At 34.1% G+C, this 23,668-nt stretch overlaps 1 protein-coding gene and 1 non-coding gene across 2 annotated transcripts in view; both read left to right on the forward strand.

The window, feature by feature from the left end:
• LOC106669850 (RYamide receptor) overlaps positions 1 to 23,668 on the forward strand; it is a 165,004-nt gene that overhangs the window by 74,732 nt on the left and 66,604 nt on the right. The window lies entirely within an intron of this gene.
• On the forward strand, positions 17,297 to 17,369 carry Trnae-uuc. The gene has a single exon. It is a non-coding gene; the product is annotated as a tRNA-Glu (tRNA).

A 23,668-nucleotide genomic window follows, 5' to 3' on the forward strand; every position in this document is an offset into this window, starting at 1 on the left:
CAATCTCGCTCACTTTTGCTTTGTCCCTCTCGCTCTCATTCAACTTCTCATTCTCATTTGCCTTGTCTCTTTAGCTCACATTCACCTTGTCACTTACATTCTCATTCATGTTTTCTCAGAAAAATGTTCTCACTCTTTCTTTCTCTCCCTCCTTCCCTCTCTCTCTCTTTCTTTCTCTCTGGGTCTCTCTCCTCTCTCTGACTGTTTCTGTCTGGGTCTTTCTCTTTCTCTGTCTATTTCTGGTTTTTTTTCTCGTAAACATAATTAAGGCGTTATTTTTTGTCCAGCACTTTCGTTGGAAACAGACCTTGACTTCCCAATAATTGCATAGAATTTTGACAAAATTTACATTATAACTGCTATGTGCAATAAAACATCTATCGATTTGTTGTTTTAAAACATCATCAAAAAAAGTCATACACATTTACTTATATTTCTTCATATATTATTTTATAAATTTAACAGTGAGGGCCAACAAGATAAAGGAAAATCTTCATCATCAGATACAACAAGGTGAGGTCATAAAGTGGTTTGTAAGTAAACGTTATTTTATTTCCTTTGGATGAGCAAAAGGGGCGGGAAATTATATTTAACACCCGATATAATCCTGGTTCGCGGGTGAACAGAAGCAATTGAAAATTCCAAGTCGTCTTTCGCCTTTGGCGTGATGAAGGGAATCTCTTTAGAACTTCGTAAGCACGCTAACAACCCAACTTCAACTTTTGTTAACGTTCAAAGGCCCATTCTTTCTGTTTTAAGCCAAGATTCTAGAGCGAGATTTAAGACGGGGATTCATACTCGAATAATGACACATCTACCCCTTAGAATTCAACATTTAAATCGATGGCCAAAATTATTCGAGTTCTGACATTATACCGAATCGAAATTTCTTGTTTATAACATTTTCGATACATGTCCCACTATTTTCAATCTCTCCTTTACTCGTGAAATAATTAATTTTCTAAAATAGCCTTTTCTAACTTTCTGCGTTTGACATTTGAGTCTACAAGAGTTTAAATCATGTTTTAAAATTTGTTCTAGTAAAAAAAAATGTAACAAATCGGTGTCATAAATACTTCCTTTATCAGTCATTATTAGTACTTGATCTGTATGCACAAAGTGTTACACAGTTTACCGTTTGAGTGATGTGGGCGCAACATTCAACAAGCCCCTCGTCCTTAAGCCACAACAGAAAGTCACGTAAAAGTAATTGCCAAGAATTTCATCCAATCTATACAATGAAAAACCAATAAGTAATAAAAATTTAAAACTGAAACCAAATTTACAGAATAAGATCGGGAATTATACGGAGAAGATTTTTAAAAAATTGTGGATAATTTCATCAATGGTCGATTTTTAGTTATAAACTTAATACAAACAGACACATTTTTTAAAGTCCATGTTAACTGAATGGACATTTTAAGACTGAAATCGATTAATGGATTGAAATGAATGATAAAACGCATCTGGAACGAGATTCTTACTTAAGTATAAAAGGAAGGAAAATCTCTTTGAAAGAGTGTTATATACACACAAAAATCCTTTTTCTCAGTAAAAGGCAGAAACTGAATAGATAGCCGATACAGTCCTATTCAGGAAGGGTGGCCTCACTCTTAGAAATCCGCACAATAAACCAAACCTTTCAAGATTAACATTAAAAAAAGATAACATGGAATTTCATGTTTTTCATGTCAAATGGTTTAATTTGATTACTTGCCCATTTATGTCGTCTGGAACATTTAAAATCAAAATATTACTGTTGAGTCAAACCTCGGGCTTATAGTTTATATATTTATTTGATTTAATAAATTAAAAAAATAAACGAGTATAAAACACTTATTTCAACATAAACATGTAATGTTATATATAGAATTTGGTAAGACTCTGCATAGACGAAGGCAAGATGGTGTGATGTTAAGGGTATAAATAGGGTGAGTTGGGATTATTTCTAAGTAGGAGCATTGTATTATTGTACCTCTGTGATTTCTTCTGATCGAAAAGAATTTTGAAATTATTGTAAGATTAGTCTACATACCCTTTAGAGTGATATTTTTCTCTGTCGTAAATCTGTCATGGTTTAACTTAAAAATTCGCAAATGTTGTACACCTTTTAAAAATTTTAAATGTTTGACGAGGAGCAGAAATATGTCTGGCCAACTGAGAAATGATGATGAAGACCAAAAAGACCAAACTATACGTTATCCACTCCACAGACCCTAAGAGGAATTTTCAAAATTAACCATCTTCTTATCATTTTGTTCTGTCTATGTAATTTTGGTTAAAAATCCACGCGAAAAGCCGATATAAGTCTTTGGCAGGTTATCTTTCAAATCCCATGTTTATTATACAGATTTTATATAGATTTCTAGTTTCATATTCCATTATTTTCTTGATATTCCTCGACTGTTATTTCTAGCAATACTAAATCGTGTGCCTAGAGTATTTTTATGAGTCTGTCCTATCAAAATACCTCTAGGATATTAACGAGATCATTTTTGAATAGGGAAAACAACAGAGGACTTGAAATGCAACCTTGCCGTACCCTTGTAAATAGTTCATGTTACGGCCAATGCCGTGTAAGAAAAAAAAATAATTAAAAAAATGAAACGTTAATAAAATAAATTTAAGAAAATTCTAAATTAAAATAAAATAAGGGAGAAGTTCATAGGGGACTTACCACCTTCCTTCAAATGCCTGCTGCAAGAAGCGTAGCGAGCTCGGGCCCGATTCCTCTGACTTCGTCGCAGAATATCCGAAGAATTCAGGTGGAAGAGATCGATGCAGCACAGAGGATTTTTCGTGGTCGCGTGATTAAAGACTTTTTTATTAATACGGGAGAAAAAGCATGAGAAAAGAGAAACGTGAGGACCTTTCTATCATAGGAGTAGAACAGGACTGGGTTTGCAAGGAGCGTGGGAGTAGGATTAGGGATTACAAAAATCCAAAACAAAGTATATTTAAAAATGAGATGGCTGGCGCCAACATTTCAAAAAAGGTCGACCTCCACTTACCCAACGAACTTTTAAGGCCTAGTATAAGAAATATATAAGAAACAAAGCAACAAAGCATTCACTTTACCTTCCTACTAGGTAGCGTTGACGGAAAAGAAGAAAATAAATTCATAGTATTTGTGCATTACGCGGTCCGTGAATTTATTTAATATTTTTAATAATTACAAATCGATTCATTGTTTTTATAGGTTTTGAGTGGATAGTTGGATAATACTTGACATTTTATTTTAAATCAGATTTATTATTGGTAAATTTGGGTTTACGAATTATGCTAACCTTTTAATTCGTGGAAAGATAAATTGCAACAGATTGTAACATCGTAAGTTAATATGGAGAAATTAAATTCTGAAAGGCAAAAATTCCAGAATGGAATTTCTATCTCATTTAACCATTTATCGTTTACTGTTACTGGGAATGAAAAATGCGATATTCATGGTGATTTTTTTTTGTCGATATATTGTTTTACAGTATTGAAGGGACCAAACATTAAAAAAAAGGTAATATTTCTCAAGTAAAACATAGATTTTGGAGGATTCTAGTCTGTTTTTCTGCCAGGAAAAATACGAGGGGGAGGAGAAATTTTCTCCTATATAAATGTCATATGGAAGCCTAATAAAATAATCTGGTGCAAACGATTTAAAATCATTGAAGTGAAGGCAAGCCTTTATGAAGCAATGAGCCAGTCATGAATATCACCACCATGGGTGAACCATAGAAATTTTATTCTCGAGAAAAAAAAAACCCCTAAGGGAAACCGAAAAAAAAACATCGGAGCAGAATACCGTAAATAAAACCTTCCACGCATACAGAACAATTTTTATTTGATCTCTGGAATCCACGGCCCAGCTTTGCAGGAAATAAGTCATTTCCAATACAGGAGAGGTGAGCGTGTTGAGAGGAGTGGGAATGATTCTGACAGGTATCTACGATCCTCATCCCACGTTTCGCTAGATTTCCGACAAACCACTTATGAATTGATTTTGTTCACCTTATTGCTTAAAAAAATACCTTTTTTAACTTTTTATTAATCGCTTTGTACAATTGTTTAATCACTTACTGCCAAATACAAGCGACTTTAATTAAAAATCAGATTAGAAAAGTGTTTCTCTCTTTCTTATACATGATATTTTTTTATATACTAATATTGCACACAACGTCCATAACTATCAGACCATAGTGACATAAAATGATCAAGTGGTTATACTAATAAAACAAGAAGTAATGCCTAAAGTTTTGTTTTACTCCAGCTTCCACAAATCGGACTTAGCTGACTTGACAGCTTTGAAAATGGCGAGTTAAATATTGAACTTGTTTGAGTTTCTCAAAAATAATAAATCAGAAAGTTTCGAAGTTATAGGAAAAAAAATGTTGTTTTTTTTAAAAACTTTCTAATGACAAAATATATTTCAGGTTTTTTACAAGCTCGAAGCTATTTTTGTTTAAAAATTATTGCAAGAATAAAACCTGATCAATTGAATACCCTCAATGATTTCTCATTATAAAAGAAAAATATTTGCGCAAAGGGTCCTTATTGATTGGGATTCCTTGCCAAAAATATCCCTTTCACCAATTAATGATCAAACTGGGTCCCTTTTAAACTAACATCAAATTAAAATATCGTTTTTTTTTAAATATTATTAACTACTATACCTTAATGTTATAAACAATTTTAAAACTCTAACACTTTTTTTTATAGACATCAAGATTGCCTCAAAATTGACTAGAGTATTTTACTTCTTAATCGTTCATATTTTGTCCAGAGATTACCTTTCTCCTGAAAGATTTTCTTCGCCTAGAATGTTTTTAAAATAATAGTGTATTTTTCGATTTGACATTGATCGACCTACATAGTTTAAACTGATGTATGGATCTTCTTGAGGTCATTTTTACAGGTGAATAAAGAACATCACTAATTGGGTTTCACCAAGCTTTCGGAAAATGTTCCGCCATCTTCAGGGCCTAATTTATTAAAAACAAAATTTACATGAACAGAGTTACATAACAAATCTTATGTAAATACATTACAACACTGGAGGTTGATAGACTCTCATAGTTGCAAAATCGGGAAAAAAGTTTTCAAAAGAGTATTTTCCGTCAGGTAGTACGTTAAAGTGTTTGACATATGTTTAAATTAATTTTTTAGCAAATAAACATGGTTAAAAAAAATAATCATTTTGTTATTCCACATGGGTTTATTTTAGAGAATATTCTGCTCGAATTGTCACTCTCGATTTGAAGCTACAACATTTTTTTTAAATGGATTATCTTGATAAATATTTCGGCATTACAAATGTTTTACTGTTGGGTGAAGTGTTTTTTAGCTATTCGGTCATGTCGCCAAAACTACAGACGAACAACACAGTCGGCTACGAATTAAATATGAGATTCGCTGACCCATACCAGCATGAATTTACACAGTTTACGCTTCTCCTGGGCGCGGTAATGTCGTGTATCGTCAGCTGGCTCGTCGACAACTACATCGGTAAGTGTTACGCCATTTTATCCGGACTTATATCGCTGATCGCCGTCAATACGCTGCTGATGTTATCAGAGTTGAAGTACAGCACCTTAGAACGCAATACGAGTTTGGCGTTAATTTTAATGATTTATATAGCAACTTATCCCACGCGTAACGTATTGATATTGGAACAAGGTTTTGAAAAATCGCGCTTAAGGAATTTAATAGCTATTCTTGTTATCGTAAGACTCATCACGAATGTAGCCTGCCATGCAGAATCGTTGGTGATTATCGAGAACCGGTCGATGATCAACGATATTTTGGCTCTAAGCATCAACATATTTTATTTTGTGATTTTCGTTCTTCTCGTTCCTGAATTGATGTACGAACCGACTTATTCTTGCATCTGGAGTCAATGCCTTAAATGCATTGGCCTCAGCATGGCACGTAGCAGCATGCAAAAAAAGACCACCGAATCGAACTGGAATCCGTTAGAATCGACTAAGTTTTGGGGATTTAAAGGAATAAAGGTGAAAAACGAACTCCGAGGGTTGCCGTCTTCAAACAAAAGACAAAATTTTATGCCTTGGTTGCTTTGGTTCAGAAACTTGTTTCGAACGAAACGAGCCGAAGAAGGACACTGGTTAAACTTGTCGGCTCCGGACATATCGAATCATGTAATAGAACAGACGAAAAGTTTAATCGCGATTTTTCCTTTCGTGTTCCTGCCATTTTTAATGAGCAATATAATACATTTCATCATGATCGTGACGATGAATCAAACCGATTTCACCTTGCCTTTAAAAGTTAATTTTTGGCCTGGGAAAGACGTTATAATCTATTCTTTACTACTTGACTTACTGTTTTTTCTCTCTTTCGAAGGTGTCGTCCATCCCATACTTAGCAGGTGTAAATTGAACGATTTGCATTTTATCCATTGTGGCTGGGTGTTTTTAATTTGTGCCCTGGTCGCTACGCTTTCTACGCAGAACACTTTGGACAGCAATCGCGTAATCCTGCCGAGTCGAGGTAAAGCTCAACTAAGGATTTACAACGCGATGGACAACGACACGATCGTCTCTTCACAGCAATTTCCGGATGTATATTTACAGTCGAAAAATGTCTTATTACAAACGGGCATTCCGTGTCATAATAACAGTCAGAATTTTGAGATTGAAGTTGCAAACCAACATCTGGGCTCTACAAAACGTTTCGTACTGGATCTGGTCGAAGGACAAACCGTTTCTTACATTATCGTTTACGACAAGATACAACGGAATTCAAAGACACACGATCCTACTATTTTCTCAGCTGACATTGACACCAATTCTTCATATATTTTTTTGATACACGAATTCCCGTCGGTGAAGTTCACTTTTACCATGATTAGTCGAGGATCTGATAGAAAGTACAGACTGAACAGCGAAAAAGGCGCTATGAACAAATTGAAACCGGGCACTTACAATTTAATTATTTACGATGATTACGTACAAATCGAAATTTTGAAGACATTGAATGAAGAAAGAACCGCCGGAAACGTTCAAATGACTCTGTCTCCGGGCTCCCTTTACGGGCTATTCTTGTACAAACAAAAATTCGACAAAATTTTTGTAAAAGGGAAAATTGTTTTATTAGAACGCCCTTTGACTCGACAGTTCTGGATAATATTTATCCAGTTATTTTTAACGAGTTTGGGCAACGCCGTCGTTTCAGTTTCCTATTACAGATTTCTATTTTTACAATCGCCTGACAAAATGAGAGTGACGACTTTCACGACATCGATGGTCTTCCAGTTCCTCGGTTTAGCCGTCAACAGAAACGTATTGAAATTTGATAATTACACAAACACTTCAACACTAATACTAATATACACGATAGTACACATAGTGATGTTCATCGCCTCAGCCTTTCACGCGTATTTTTATAACTTAAAATAGCACAAAAATAAAACATTTCTCTAAATAAAATTTTATTTTACAAGAGTTACAGATTACATTACTACGTGTCTAAACTGAACGAGACCTTCGTGAGTAAGGTAAAACATAATATTTACATATAAATAATATTTATGCGATAAACCAGACATCAAAGAATTCCGAAATAAAGGCAATGCTTTTAGGCATTTCCTGTATGGAACATTCACCAACTTAAGAAAAAACCCTATTCTACACTAATTTCTCTTGTGTTACAAAATGTCAACAATTACAAAATAGAAAAATCTTTGGAAATAAACGGTTAACCCTTTAAAGTATCAAATTAATTTAAAAGGAGACCTCATCTCAAAAATTTAAAAAAATTAAATTGTATTTTATTGTCTTAAAAAATTTCTATCTTCTGTTCAATTTGATTTAACAATTGTATGTCCTATCTCTAAAGAAATCTATTAAAAAAAACTTTATGGAGACAAACCATTTCCTGAGTGCTTATATTTGAAACAAGTACATAAAATTAATTTTTGATCCAATGAGTAACACAAATGATACATAAAACAAATAACATTATATAATATTATTATAATAAATATTATTATATATTTACATTATAGAATATATTCATTAGAATATATTCACATTAAAGAGTACCATCCCTGAGTAAGTTTTGAAGTGAAAAACATTTTCCTGTTTTTTAGGTATACATATCTTTTCTACTGTACTCTCCATTGATTGAAATTTTTAGACTTTTGTCCATTAAAAAACGAAGAGATTGACGAAATATAAAAAGTGGGAGTAAATTGCAACTCGAGAAAAAACCTTAAAATGTAGAAAAACGTCAACATTTTTACCAAGACCCAGTTGTCAAGTTTTTGTACACAATATTTTTTTAACGAATTTCATCAAATTATTAAAAACAACATGAACAAAGGAAGTGACAAATGATTTTTTTTTTCATAAACCATCTAGAAAATGAACCCGGAAAATATTAGTTCAACTTGATCTCGAGTACCAATCGGGTCCAAAATCGGTCAAAATATGTAGAAATACTTTCTTAAACTAACAAAATATCAAAAGTCCCAAAAAACTTCAAAAAAGCATGTATTTTTACCGGGTTTTGGAGTTTCATTTACCGGTTGAGGGGCGAGTTGCGCGTTGGGGAATGGAGGGATTCGACTAATCAACTTGATATCGTGTAGCAATCGGGTCCAAAATTGGTCAAAATATGTAGAAATACTCTCTTAAACTCATGAAATATCAAAAGTCCCAAAAAACTTCAAAAAAGTATGTATTTTTACCGGTTTTTGTAGTTTCACTTACCGGTTGAGAAGCGAGTTGCGAGATGGGGAATGGAGGTATGAGACTAGTTCAGCTTGATATCGTGCAGCAATCGGGTCCAAAATTGGTCAAAATATGTAGAAATACTTTCTTAAACTAACGAAATATCAAAAGTCCCAAAAAAGCATGTATTTTTATTGGTTTTTGGAGTTTCATCTACCGGTTGAGGAGCGAGTTGCGAGTTGGGGAATGGAGGGATTCAACTATTTCAACTTGATCCTGTAGCAATCGGGTCCAAAATTGGTCAAAATATGTAGAAATACTTTCTTAAACTAACGAAATATGAAAAGCCCTAATACACTTCGAAAAAGTGTGTTTTTTTACCGGTTTTTTGAGTTTCGGTATGAGACTAGTTCATCCTGATTTTGGAGTACCTATCAGGTCAAAAATTGGTTGTAGTTTGAACCGTCTTGAACCCACATTTCAAAATTTCTGTAATAATATTTAAAAAAAATAAAATAGTGAAAATAATATCGATAATAAATAAGGAATGAAATAATAAAACAAAGAATCGAAACGATATATTGTGTAGTACCGTATACATAAAAGTTTGAAAGCGACAAGTCATGATTGTTGCAAATTGGTATACTGGCTTCCTTTAAGATATAATAGTTTATTTATAGTTTCCTATAAAATAAAAATTCACTAATTTCGTGGTCCGCTTGGCCAATTAATACATTACAATTAATTAAGGTTTTTAGTTGAGATAAAAAAGTCACGAGCGGGATTCGAACCCACGATCTTCGGCTTGATACGCCGCTGCTCTACCACTTGAGCTATCGTGACCTCGATCCACTCGGACACTAACTTCCCATCTCAACCCCACCTTTTGAATTGTCCCTCCTTTTTTTCAATGTCGTGTAATCGGATTGGATTCTCGACGACAAATGAAATGGCCACGGAGAGCTTTAGTGAAGTATACTTCATTTTTAATCATTAAATCATGAAAAATGGCAAAAAGGAGGGAAAATTCAAATGGTGTGGTTGAGATGGGAAGTTGGTGTCCGAGTGGATCGAGGTCACGATAGATCAAGTGGTAGAGCAGCGGCGTATCAAACCGAAGATCGTGGGTTCGAATCCCGCTCGTGGCATTGACTTTTTTATCTCAACTAAAAACCTAAAATATAAAGTTTTGTTTAAGAAGATCCGAAGTGTTCGTGGTCGTATCTTTGCTATCCATTTCAGTTGTTTCATTTATTTTCTACACCCATTGCCTTGAACAAAGTGAACATTAAAATAAATTTTGCATCCCTGCGGCCCCGTTTAGGAAAAACTGTGTGAGCCGAAAGTGGCCTATTCTTAGCTGGGTTAGAAGAGTTTCTTTTCCAGGAAGTCTTTTTTTTATTAAAAGGAGCTTCCTTTCTTATCAGGCACCTCGTTCACGCCTCTAGAGTCTCCAGACGAGCTGTCTGAGTCACTGAAGAAGAAATAGTTTTTCGTTCTTAATTCCGAGACAAGGAATGCATTTGAATAATTTTTTAACATCTTAGACTGTTTTTATTGAATTCAACTTATGATGTTCAAACTTCCGAAGGTCCAGGTATCGACTGCAGTTATAGGACCTTACAATTATTCGGCCGGATTGATCCATTTCCCCAAGGGAAGCTAATCATCCGTGAAGAATTTTCCGTTGAAAACGTTTTATAAACCGTCAACTTCCTTTTGTTCAAAGTTTCCATTGAAAACGGATTATTCCGCGTAACAAGAGAACCGAGTGTAAACCCTCAGGAAAACTCTTCAAGGGACCGAGATAGTTTTAACAGTGAAGTTTAAAAACGATTTTCAGATCTAGACATTACACCATTTGTCACTAAGGAAAAACCAAACGAACATTTGTATTTTACTGTTTGTTAGAAGGTTCTATATATCAACCGTATAGCTAATATTAAAAAGGTTAATAAATTAGGGATAGGGGAAAGGGATAAAAGAGGTGGCCACAGGCCTACTTCATCTCGACTTGCATAGATCTATTGTGCTCCCTTGTTAATTATAACTCCCTGGCCGGCTTCAGGTTATTAACCAGCCTCCATAGCTTTGCCAGAGGTTCCTTGGTGTAGGATCTTGCTTGTGGTTTTTCTTGTCCTAGTTGCAAGAACCTACACCCACATAGACCTTCACAGAAACATAAAATGTGTTCTGCGGTATCCTCCTCTTCCTGGCAGTATCTTCACAAGGTTTCTTCTGTCGGTACTCCTGTCCGGCTTTCTTAAGTGGCAGTGCACTGTCAGGAGTCCAACCAGAATCCTGGTTAGGTTGCAGTTGCCTTCCATTAGTTCTTTTGTAAGTTTTTCAGATGGTTCTTCTATGAATCTCTTCGCGTAAATCATACCTGTAGTATTCCACCAGGTTTTAGACTCATTAACGATCCATTTTAAGATGTATCCTCTTTTGTGGCAGGCTGCTAAGCCGCAGTAGGGTTCTGGGCCCAGTAAGTCCATGTTGACCCCTTCTTTGGCCAACATAACTTTTTCGTTGCCTCTATGCCCCTACGTCTAGGGACCCATGCCACGGTCAGGTCATTAGTGTCACTGACTTCCATCATGGCCTCCATGAGGCTAGGGCCCTGAGTGCTGCATGGCTGTCAGAGAAGATGGCTACCTTCCGGGAATGTATTCCTAGCCTTTTTATTTCTCTAGCGCATTGTTCAATCGTTATGATTTCACACTGGAAAACTGTAGCATATTTCCCTAGGTTTACCGTCAGTCTTGGTGTTCATCCCGAAGACCCCAACTCCCGTATGTTAATAAATATGCGTAACTAATATTAAGAACAAAAATTAACAATTCATTTTCAAGAACGATACGAATCCAAAAAATAATAAATTCATTTCAAACAAAGAATTATTTCATCACAGTATAGGATTCTTCCATTATTTTCAGTCAATATTGTTGGTTGAAATGGAAAAGTTATTGGCACGAGTGGGATTCGAACCTACGACAGCTAGCCGAAGGTCGTCATCTTACATTAAAAAATTAATTGAAAAAGTAATTTGGTCAATCATACCACTAAATATAATGGATTGTTATTATTGTTAGTATTAACAGTTTAAAATATTCCTTTGATATATATTAAATTCTTCTGCGACAGGATCTTCAGATTCGTAATTACCACTTCGCTCACCTCTCGTCAGTAAAGTCAGTCATTAAATAACTCCTCTCCCCCCTTGAGACGATTTACTTAATATTCACCGGATTTCCAAGCTCGTCCAATTTTACGAATGATTGTATTTAGACAAAGAAGTTACAATTATGTCCCCGCTGATGTGTCCGTTTTGTTCATTTCACTTTATCCTTTGCAGTTTTCGTGTTAACTTTCAGGTGTTTATTATTTTTTAAATATCTAATAATTTTGTCCGTGATGATGCGGTCACGTTATACCACTGAGGGAAAAATAGATTTCAAAACGATTTTATTCTATGCCGTTGAATCTGGGTAGTCAATGACACCCGTAGGACAAAAAATCGTAAAATTTAATACAGCCACAAAAAGATAGCAATTTCCGGATGGTTCATGGCACCATACCCTAGGGATGGTTTCACACTGGAGCCGACTAAGTACAATTTTTGATCGCCCGTATTCGCCCAACTTCCCACCAACTTTCCCAACCTCGGAAATGTAATTAGCTCCCTCACACTACAGTTTATTCGTAGCAGAGAGTGATTGAAGGACTAAAGAAAGAAAGAAAGAGAGAGAGAGAGAGAGAGAGAGAGAGAGAGAGAGGGAGGGAGAGAGTGATGCAGAGAAGGAAAAAGAGAGTGAGTGACGTAGACGGCGAGTAGGAGTGAGAATAAGAGAGAGAGAGAGAGAGAGAGAGAGTGAGAAGATGTGGAAAGTGAGAGAGAAAGAGAGAGAAAAAAGATAGTGTAAAAAGGTGGGAGAGAGAGAGAGAGAGAGAGAAAGTGGAAACACAGAGATAGTGAGAAAGTGAGGAAGTTTGGAAGAGAGAAAAATAGTGTTACTATTCTTAAATATATAAATTTTCTAGAGAAAGTATTAAAAAATAATAACAATTTTAATATAACTTTACATTTATCTCTTCATAATCGACCTGCAGATAATGTGATAATATTGGTGTAATAAACGACGTCCATTTTACAGAGTGCAGGTCTAAAAAGCAAGATTGTATGAAGTGTAAATCGGTCTTTAGGCTCGTAGGATCTCGAGGTCGTGGGTTCGAGTCCCGCCGTCGCCTCATGAATTTTTGTTCTCCCCTTTATCCAAAACATCATTAACATACTTGACCAAAATGAAACATAAGGCGATTAATTTTTTTGTAATTTTTAATGGTTTATTCAATTACAAAAATTTTTTCAAACATAAATTAATAACAAATATTATTTACTTTTTAAATTACGTTCATTTCATTATCGATTACAAAACAGTTGACAAATAGAAAATATATATTATATATATTCCAAGTTGAAATATAAACTTATTCGTTTACGTTACGCAAATTTTGCAAACATTAATCGACAATTATTAGTATAGTATTTTCATTTTATTTTTAAAAAAAGTATTTATAAATTAAAATAAACGTCTGTCACAAAAGTTTCCTTAGTTAACTGTCGTGTTATTTTTTTTGTTCCTTTAAAGGCGGCTTCAGAATTTAAAAATAAACTGTGATGAACGCCTCGACATGATCGCAATTTCCAACTTCTTTACGTTGGCAGAATTTAATTAATCTTCCCTTTGTTACTTTACGGCTCTTCGTTAACGTTTCCTTACTTATATATTTTAAAACTGTTAATTTTTTATTTTTTTTAAATAAACATTGCAAGCCGTTGCCCATACATTAAGAAAATTTGTCAGACAATTTTCTTTTCTCTGTTTTAATAAATTTAATAAACCGTAAATTACACACATTATACTCGGTAGTTGGTCAGATTTTGAAAATACATTTTAATTCAGTTTATTATATTACCTCATAATCAATGATAGAGAAGATTATTTCTTTACTTCATTTATTTTATCGTTTTGTAGCATAAGTAAAGCTTGTGTAGAAGAGGGATGACTTTTTAATAAGTAAGTGCGGTAAGTGCATTTTCATTTGTGGGCATATCAGAAGTAAAAATTGTGTACAACAGCGGAGCGAGTATGTACCCTTGTGGCACACCTGCAAGCACATCTTCCATCTAAAATGCCTCCTATCCTGGTTTACTGAGAAAAATCTCTCCTTAAGGCATGATTATATAATCGGATAATAGGCCTTGGGTAAAAATAATTTTAATTTGTATAATAATCCCTCATGCCATACTTTGTCGAAGAGAAATCTAGAAACACTCCAGTCGCGAACAGTTTCTTCTCGAGACAAGTAATGAAATCTGTAACCCTGTGATGTTGATGAGTAGTGGAATGATGGTTTCGAAAGACAAATTGATGATCTGGTAAGATGATTGAAGTAGCAATAGAAACAGTTCTTTTGTAAATTAATTTTATTAATTATTTAAATTAGAAGAAACCAATATTTCCCTTTTTGACAAGTAAATGACAAAACTTTGAGCTTTAAATCCACAAGCTTTGTAGTTTACGAAAATTAAGGTTTTGATAATAATAATTATGTGTGGTAAACAAAATTGTACTTCTAACTCATCAGGACTGACTAAATCCAAACTCGCTGACTGCCCAGAGACTACTTTTTTGGTAACATCAACCGTTTGCAAACTCCCCAGAAATTTCTACGTGAGGAATGTGTCGAATTAATCGATATTTATTTACAAAATCGTGAGATGCGGTCTGGTGTGATTTAGGTTTCAGAAAAACATTTTCTTTATCGTGCCAACGTTTCGATCTTTATTGAGATCATCTTCAGGGCCTGGGATTTACAAACATTGTTTACATTTTACAAATACATTTAGGATGTGGAAAAGTGAATTTATACAATGCAAAATATATTTTTCATATATTCAATCAAAGTATTTCTACTCCCTCAAAGTGTTTGTCTTCTGTGTAATTGTGCCATTCTTGCGTGTCGTGTCGAGAGTGCCAGTGAGATTTTGCTATTTTGTGTTTATATACGTTGGATTTTGAAGGGGTGGGGAAGGAAGTCGGTATACAAAAGACATTTTTGTATAAGGTGTCGGCTTCTTTGAGGTGAAAGGAGCCGACGAAGGGAAAAAATGTGTTGGTAATGGTTCGGCCAAATTATCCTTTCAGGATTATATAGAAAGGTATAAATAGAAAAAGGAAAGTTAAATTGTTGGGAAATTAGACGATGTGAAAAATATTTGATGTGTGGAATGTAATGTGATGATGTAGGTATGTTATCTGTATTGAATTTGATTAATGATATTGGCGTAGCTGCGACTGAGTTTACATGTATCTGTTCTGTAATTGATGCTGTGTTTATCTCTGTTGATATAAATCATTTCTAAGAAATTACGTTTCTGTTTGCTTTGTTCTGTGTGTAATATTTTTGGATTTTTGAAGTCGAAATTGTGTTGGTGTTCAAGATGGTAGCGAGTGCTGTAGGATTTTGCTTAGGTTTTTTGCAATCGTAGATATGTTGCTTTACTCTCTTGTCCAGATATTGGGATGTAAGACCGATGTAAGTTGCCGGACAGATCAACTGTTTAAATTTCTACGTGAGGTTTTTTCCCGTGGCAGTTACTATTCTGAGTTCAACATTTTGTCTTTCATTAAATTCACTAATTTCGTGGTCCACTTGACCAATTAATATATTATAATTAATTAAGGTTTTTAGTTGAGATGTAATGGCAAAAAAAGAGGGAAAATTCAAAAAGTTGGGGTTGAGATGGGAAGTTGGTGTCCGAGTGGATCGAGATCACGATAGCTCAAGTGGTAGAGCAGCGGCGTATCTAGCCGAAGATCGTGGGTTCGAATCCCGCTCGTGCCATTGACTTTTTTATCTCAACTATTTCTTTATTTTTTCTTTGAAGGGTATTTTTGTGCTTCCAAAACAGACCTGAAACATGTTACTTCGTCCTTTACATATCCTCAATTTAATCGTTCAATACTGCTAATAAATAATCTGTACACAATTAAATAATTAGTTTGGCAATTAATTAGCTATATCGGAAGAGAACAGGACTAGACTCGAAGTTCGGTGTGGACTGTAAATGGTCGGAGAGGATTATCAGGACGCAGGATCGTGGATTAGCGACCAAAAAATACATTTTATACTTTTCGACTTTGTCACAAACATTTTAATTGTAATACCTTATTAAATATCCTACTAGGCTATGACAAAATTGAATCTTTCCAACTTAAAGAAGGTGCAATAAATGAGATAAATACCGAGCTGATTAAGTCCATTTTATAACTCTGATCCCCTGTTAATATTATAAAATTGGCCGAATCAAAAAGGATTTTAAACAGTTTTAAATGTTAAATGTTCGAAAAGCCTCTCATACTCTGGTGGTATGACGTTAATCCTCTCTGACTTGTAATACTCCTGTAACTCAAAGCCAGAATTCTATTGTTCTTAGCTTACCAGCCTCGGTCAAAGTAGTCAGAGCTTAATGAAGGGTTATTTGACATGGATGTAACCTCGATATCCTTTTTGGTAAATTTTTTATTTAACATGAACGTGAGAAAAGCTCCTAATGGCTGTCCTTTGGGTGGATTTAGGCTACATGCATACTTCATACCATGAGATGGGATCGCGGAACACGGCTTTGTTAAACCGAGTGTTTATATCAAACGAAGAAATAGTAAACATGCTGTTTTGAGCTGTTAATGAAAGAAAATATAATAAAAATGTTCATGTTTTAGATTTTGTGTTTATTCTCGTATTGAAAATTTGTATGCTTTGAAATAATATCTCTTTAAAAAAAAAATTAAAAGAACAACAGAATTAATTTGTTAATAGGGACTGAAGTGGGTCGGGACAAAATTTAGGTTCGCTGCGATCCGATCCCGATCGATGAGTGCCGGACTGCGCTATGTTTCATCACTTCAAACTAAAACCCTTTTTAACTTCAATTAACCTTTTAAATTTCAAATTCACTCTTTCTTTAAACCATTACAAAACTTGAGAGTCATAGTTGGGTCTGTGCCGGTTCCTCGAACTGCTTATAACCCTGACAAAGCCTAGGCAGATCGATACGACCAAACTACTAGTCAATTTGTTATTTTTATGAAAGGATGAGGATTAGAAGCAAAGATATTTAAAAAGGAAGTTTACAATCTCATATCTTGTCCGATTGAAAACGTTTCAAAAAATCTTACAATTAATTAAGGTTATCAATTGAATTCACTAATTTCGTGATCCGCTTGACTAATTAATATATTACAATTAATTAAGGTTTTTAGTTGAGATAAAAAAGTCAATGGCACGAGCGGGATTCGAACTCACGATCTTCGGCTTGATACGCCGCTGCTCTACCACTTGATCTATCGTGACCTCGATCCACTCGGACACCAACTTCCCACCTCAACCCCACCTTTTGAATTTCGTGGTCCACTTGACAAATTAATATATTACAATTAATTAAGGTTTTTAGTTGAGATAAAAATGGCACATTACACGACATTTGAAAAAATGGCAAAAAAGAGAGAAAATTCAAGAGGTGCGGTTGAGAAGGGAAGTTGGTGTCGAGTGTCACGATAGCTCAAGTGGTAGAGTAGCGGCGTTTCAAGCCGAAGATCGTGGGTTCGAATCCCGCTCGTGCCATTGACTTTTTCATCTCAACTGAAAACCTTAATTAATTGTAAGATATTAATTGGTCAAGCGGGCCACGAAACTAGTGAATTTAATAAGTTTCACAAACTAAGTAAATGGACTGTTTTACTTTTAAATCATTTTTGTTATGTCACTGTTTTTACATGATTTTTTTTAAGATTTGCAACCTAAAATATTACTATAAATTATTTCCATTATTACATACACCACCCAAAAACTCCGCCATACGCGGTTGACACACGGGCACCTGCTTTTGGGCCAAATCCCCGCGGGCTTCCCTTATGCAGAGAGAAGTTGCTCATTGTGTCCCAAATAATAGAGGCGTGTCATGCCTTGGATCCGTACAGAGAGCGTGCAGGCATGCCGCAAGATTTAAAAATGGTTCTCGGATACGATAGCGAGTTTTAGCCGTCAAAATATGTGTTTTGTATGAGTGAATGTACTTATTAGAGTCGGGTAATAATGCTTATTTATTAGGGGGGCCGCGGTAGTCGAGTGGTTAAGGCGACTCTCGGCTAGTAGATCCCGCGGTCGTGGGTTCGATCCCCACCGTCGCCTCTGGACTATTTTTTCAGACGCCTAAGGGGACCGGTGGCCGCAATGCAGAGAAATTGGCACGGCACTCATCGATCGGGATCGGATCGCAGCGAACCTAAATTTTGTCCCGACCCACTTCAAAAATGGAAGAACACTGGCACACCGGGGGCTCAATTCACACGCGTGTTGCGAGCTCCCAAAAAATTGGAACCAGGAATAAAGTGCAATAAGCTGTACAACTGCAGTGCTCAGCGACGTCCTCTAGTTCATGGTATCCATTGAAATAAATAAAAATAGTTTTTGGAGACGGTAGCGAGTTTCAGTGCCTCCTGTTTCGCTTTTTAGAGGTGCTACTGGCTTCGCTATTTTTCATTTCTTGAGCTTTACTCTGGAAAGGATTCTCGAGCATATAGGGAAGGAACCTGTATTGCTTCGACATTTACATATCCTCATTCTAATCTTTTAATACAGTTAATACAATAATCTTTATACAATTAATTATTAATTAGTCACACAACTATTTAGCTATACAGTTAGGTATTACATCGATTGATTATCATGTTAATATTTCATTACATAAACAAGGCTTAATTATCCTTAATTTTAACTTGCTATACGGTAATGCATAGATCAATATCGGATTGTTTTTGTTTTTATAAATTATAATATGATAGAGGGGCAATATTAACATTTCTGTGTGAGCTTATATCAATTAACGGTCCGTCTGGTTGCAACACCCATTGAAATTCCGTGTGAATACCCCGAGTTATATTAATTAATTTTGCGTCCATATAATAATAACGATCACCTGTTTCAATTTGAATTGTTCCCACGATGAGAGAAGTTGAACTAACAGGGTGTAGAAAAAAATTTTAAAAAAAGTATCTTTAGGAATTTTGCCTTTTATGACATTTTATTGTTTATTCCCTGTAAGAAGGGTTGTTAAAGTAAATTGACACGGTAAAAAAAACCCCGAGCAGTCACCGCACCCGCCAATAAATCAATTATGAACAAGAACGCAAGCAATGTGGCACAACATCATTTCCCTATGGCAACACATTTCACGCTTGTAAATTTTTGTATTTAAATACTTTACAATAAAAGTTTAAATAAGCCTTTAGCGAAAAAAAAACATACAGACAAAAAATTTGGTCCTTTAAAAAATAATCTTTTTGTTGTAAATACAGTTAAAAACAATAAAATAGAAAAATGACACATATTTTAAGGGGTAGATTAGCAAAATTATTTTTTTAATACTCAAAAATTAAGGCCAGTTGAGCAGTTTGGCTTTTTACTATCAGAAGGTTCGCAAATCCCTAAGTGGATCTCTGTGAACTTCGTTCATGATAAGTTTCAATTAATTAAGGTTTTTAGTTGAGATAAAAAAGTCAGTGTCACGAGCGGGATTCGAACCCACGATCTTCGGCTGACATTTAAAAAATGGCAAAAAGGAGGGAAAATTCAAAAGGTGGGGTTGAGATGGGATGTTAGTGTCCGAGTGGATCGCGGTCACGATAGCTCAAGTGGTAGAGCAGCGCCGTATCAAGCCGAAGATCGTGGGTTCGAATCCCGCTCGTGCCATTGACTTTTTTATCTCAACTAAAAACCTTAATGAATTGAAATATATTAATTAATCAAGCGGACTACAAAAACTAGTAAATTTGAAGTTCATGATAAGGTTCATCATATTTATACTTAATCCAGCTTTCCCACCGCCAAAATAATTCGTGCCGATTTTTATATACGAAAAGGTGTCTACTCTAAGAAACTAATGCAATATAGTCATAATCTTTAAAGATGAAAGTGCTATCACGGGGTTGGGAAATGTTTCTACCCTAGTGGAATTTCTATCATCCTCTTCCACGTCAATTTTGTCGTCGAGGTGTACTTCTTTTCAGGTTTTACGCCATTGATTTATATTTGAAATGAACGTATATGTCAAAGGTTATGTTGAAAAAGACGGAATGCCGGAAGGAAATTTATTTTAAAAAAAACTTTCTCCCTTGTAGGTTAATCAAATAATTATACAAATATGACTTTAATTTGGTCATTCCTAGTTAATTTTTTTACACTCTCTGAAAATAAATTGTAAACGATTCGGGCTATTTTTAGCCTGTTTCTTTCTAATTAGATAAAATAAATTGTATATTTGATAAGAACAATATACAGCGAGCTGAAAAGCTTATCGCCTAGCGTATGTGATCTAGTCATCCCACGGTCTAAAAATAATAATAGTAATAACTACAGAAAAAAATTTAACAAATAAGCCGAATTAAAAAGTATCATGTTAATCAATAAATTTATTCTTTTCCATTATGAATGCCTCAACCGAAGTACGATGACGAAAATCGAAAAGTTGTTCATTTCAACTTGAAAATTTTACATATGTTCAATAGAAACATTTTGGACAAGTGACTTTTTCATCGTTTACGACACATTTGATATAAAGTTATGTCTTTCAGGACTTCGCCAAAGCGTGACATGTCAAAGTCAAAGAGAGTACCTATATTGAAAACCGAATTTCGCTGAAAACCGAAGTTCTGTATTCATTTGTTTAAGAAATTCTCCCTCTGTGCCTTAAAATAAATCTCGGTTGAAACGTAAAACAAATAATTTTATAACAAATAATAATTTTGTTCATCAATCAGGATTTTGACATAATTTTTATATTTATGAGTTTAGTGATCCAGCGATTTTTCGCAAAATAAAAATCATCAAAAGAACACAATTGTAATCAATTATCTGTTGTAAATAACAATTAAGTTAAATATACAATAAATAATGACAAATCTCTTGTAAAAAGGATATGATACTATTCAGAGTATTTTGAAAAATTAAAGACCAAAGTTGGTTAAATAATTATTTTATTAATTTCAAGCTTCAAGGCTGTCAACTATAATGTTTATTATTTTATCTTTGAATTAGTTGATGTAATCCAATAGTCCGTTTTTGGTTATCTTTTCAGCATTGTCTTGCAGAAATCGTGGAAAGACAAAAAAAAAGAACTATTTCATTCTCTCATATTAACTACTACTAAACTACTAATTACTTAAATATCGCACAGAATTTGGTCAGATTGAGTCAGTTAATAAAAATTTCACTACAGCCAACTTACAACAGAACACTACTCCAAACGATGGTTCATCGACAAAAACAGACGAAAAAAAGCATCTTTATACTCAAACACCCAAAGTTTTTTTTCATCCGATTTTAAACGCACGATTCCTGATGAACTTCTTGGTAAAAAGTTCTTCGTGTATGACTAAAGTCCGAATTTCTCGGTCTGAAAACATCAAAATGTGCCCAATTTGCCAAAAAACCTCGAAAATACAAAACTTTAATAAAAACCTCGAAACGTCCAATAAATATGTCCAAATGGGCATAAATCTGAAATAAAAACCTCGAAAGCGCAAAACGTGCAAAAAAATCTTCGATACGTGTAACAAAAAATCTTGGAATGTGCAGAAACGGAATCAAATCCTCTAAAGTGCAAAATGTGCAGTAAAAACCTCGAAAAATGTAATAAAAATTTCTAAACATAAAAGTACAATAAAAACATCAAAAGTGCCATAAATATATTTAAATGGGCATAACTTGCAATAAAAACCTTAAAACATTCGATAAAAACCGCGAAACATACAATAAAAACACTGAAATTTACAGAAACGTGGGATAAAAATCTCGAAAGCGCAAAACGTGCAATAAAATCTTCGATACGTGTAACAAAAAATCTTGGAATGTGAAGAAAGTTGGAATCAAATCTTCTAAAGTGCAAAATGCGCAGTAAAAACCTCGAAACATGCAATAAAAATCTCTAAATATAAAAGTACAATAAAAACATCAAAAGTGCAATAAATATATTTGAATGGGCATAACGTGCAATATAAACCTTAAAGCATACGATAGAAACCGCGAAACGTACAATAAAAACATTGAAATGTACAGAAACGTGGAATAAAAATCTCGAAAGTGCAAAACGTGCAATAAAATCCTCGATACTTGTAACAAAAAATTTTGTAATGTGCAGAAACGTGGAATCAATTCTTCTGAAGTTCAAAACGTGCAATGAAAACCTCGCAACTTGTAAAAACCTGTAATAACAATCTCAAAATCTGCAATAAAAACCTTGAAACATGCAATAAAGTTCTTAAAAAAGATGCTATAAATACCTCGAAATCTATTTCTATTTTCATTATTTAAAAATGTACATAAATGTAATAAAAAGACAAATTTCTAGGGTTTTAACGTATTTAATGATATTTTGAACAAAAAATTTTGGAATGTGCAAAAAATTTCTAAACAGAAAAGTACAATAAAAACCTCAAAAGTGCAATAAAAAAAATGCAAAAGTGCCCATATTTAAATGGGCATAACGTGCAATAAAAACCTCGAAAGTGCAAAACGTGCAATAAAATCCTCGATACTTGTAACAAAAAATTTTGTAATGTGCAGAAACGTGGAATCAATTCTTCTAAAGTTCAAAACGTGCAATAAAAACCTCGAAACCTGTAAAAACCTGTAATAACAATCTCAAAACCTGCAATAAAAACCTTGAAACATGCAATAACATTCTTAAAAAAGATGCTATAAAAACCTCGAAATCTATTTCTATTTTCATTATTTAAAAATGTACATAAATGTAATAAAAAACAAATTTCTAGGGTTTTAACGTATTTAATGATATTTTGAGGGTAGTCTCTCTTTTTTGTTTTAATTACTGGTTCATGTCTGTCGGAGTGTAAACATTTATGGTGTTTGTGATTATTATATTAGGGTGGTTTTTTTAAACTAGGGGCGGAGTAGCAAAGAAGCTTCGGACTAACTCGATTCCCATAAACACGTTTTAGGGCTTATTTGGAACTTTGCCGGACTCAAAGTCCGCCCTAAGATTTCATTAATTTTTCCTCTTCTCTGAAAATTGTTTTATCCACGAAGATAAGAGAAAAACCGAGAGATACACGTTGAGAAACGTCTGAGGATCTGCGCCGGTTTCTTTTCCCCCGTTTTTATTCGGGAGAAAAATTGAACGAGCTTTTTTCTACTTTTGAACAGACAATTCAATCAGATTGGATTTTACTGTCTGCGGTTTATCTACAAAGGGATTTATAAATTTTTTTGCCCATTCAGCCAGAACAATTTTCAAACCACATTTGCTTTATAACTACATATGAGAATTTAATTTTAAAAAATACTTGCTACTCTTTTTAAATTTTATTATAAAGCCCAAACGTGATTCATTCCTATAATAGAATAGGCAGTAAATAAAAAATTAAAACAAAAATTTAAATATAAATTTATTTCATATATAGAATTATCTTTAGTTAATCTGTTCTGCTGAGTTATCTAGCAAATTATAAACCGGTTAAAACCCTTTTATTTGTGATAATTTGTTGTATGATCAGTTTTATAGTCAACGGGTAGAATAAAAACAAAATTCCAACTTTGCCGAGCTTTCGACCCGGGCTTAAAGGTCATCATCAGGGCCTATATTTTCAAACAAATTAACAACAATTAACAGTTATTTTATAAAAACAAGCAATTACAAATTTATGGCACAGGTAACTACTTACTATATTGGCTGTTTTTAAAATTTGTAGTAAAGTGATATTACAGAAAAACAGGAATGGTAACTTATACATACACAATCGAAATCTCTAACCAAAACATTACCTAAGCTATAAGATTGTACAAATTGTACAAATTAGACAAATTGTAACAAACTCGAATAAGCTGGACTAATTTTTTGAAAATCA

This window comes from Cimex lectularius, unplaced genomic scaffold (assembly GCF_000648675.2).
Source record: "Cimex lectularius strain Harlan isolate CLEC.00 unplaced genomic scaffold, Clec_2.1 scaffold187, whole genome shotgun sequence".
Taxonomy (NCBI): Eukaryota; Metazoa; Arthropoda; class Insecta; order Hemiptera; family Cimicidae; genus Cimex; species Cimex lectularius.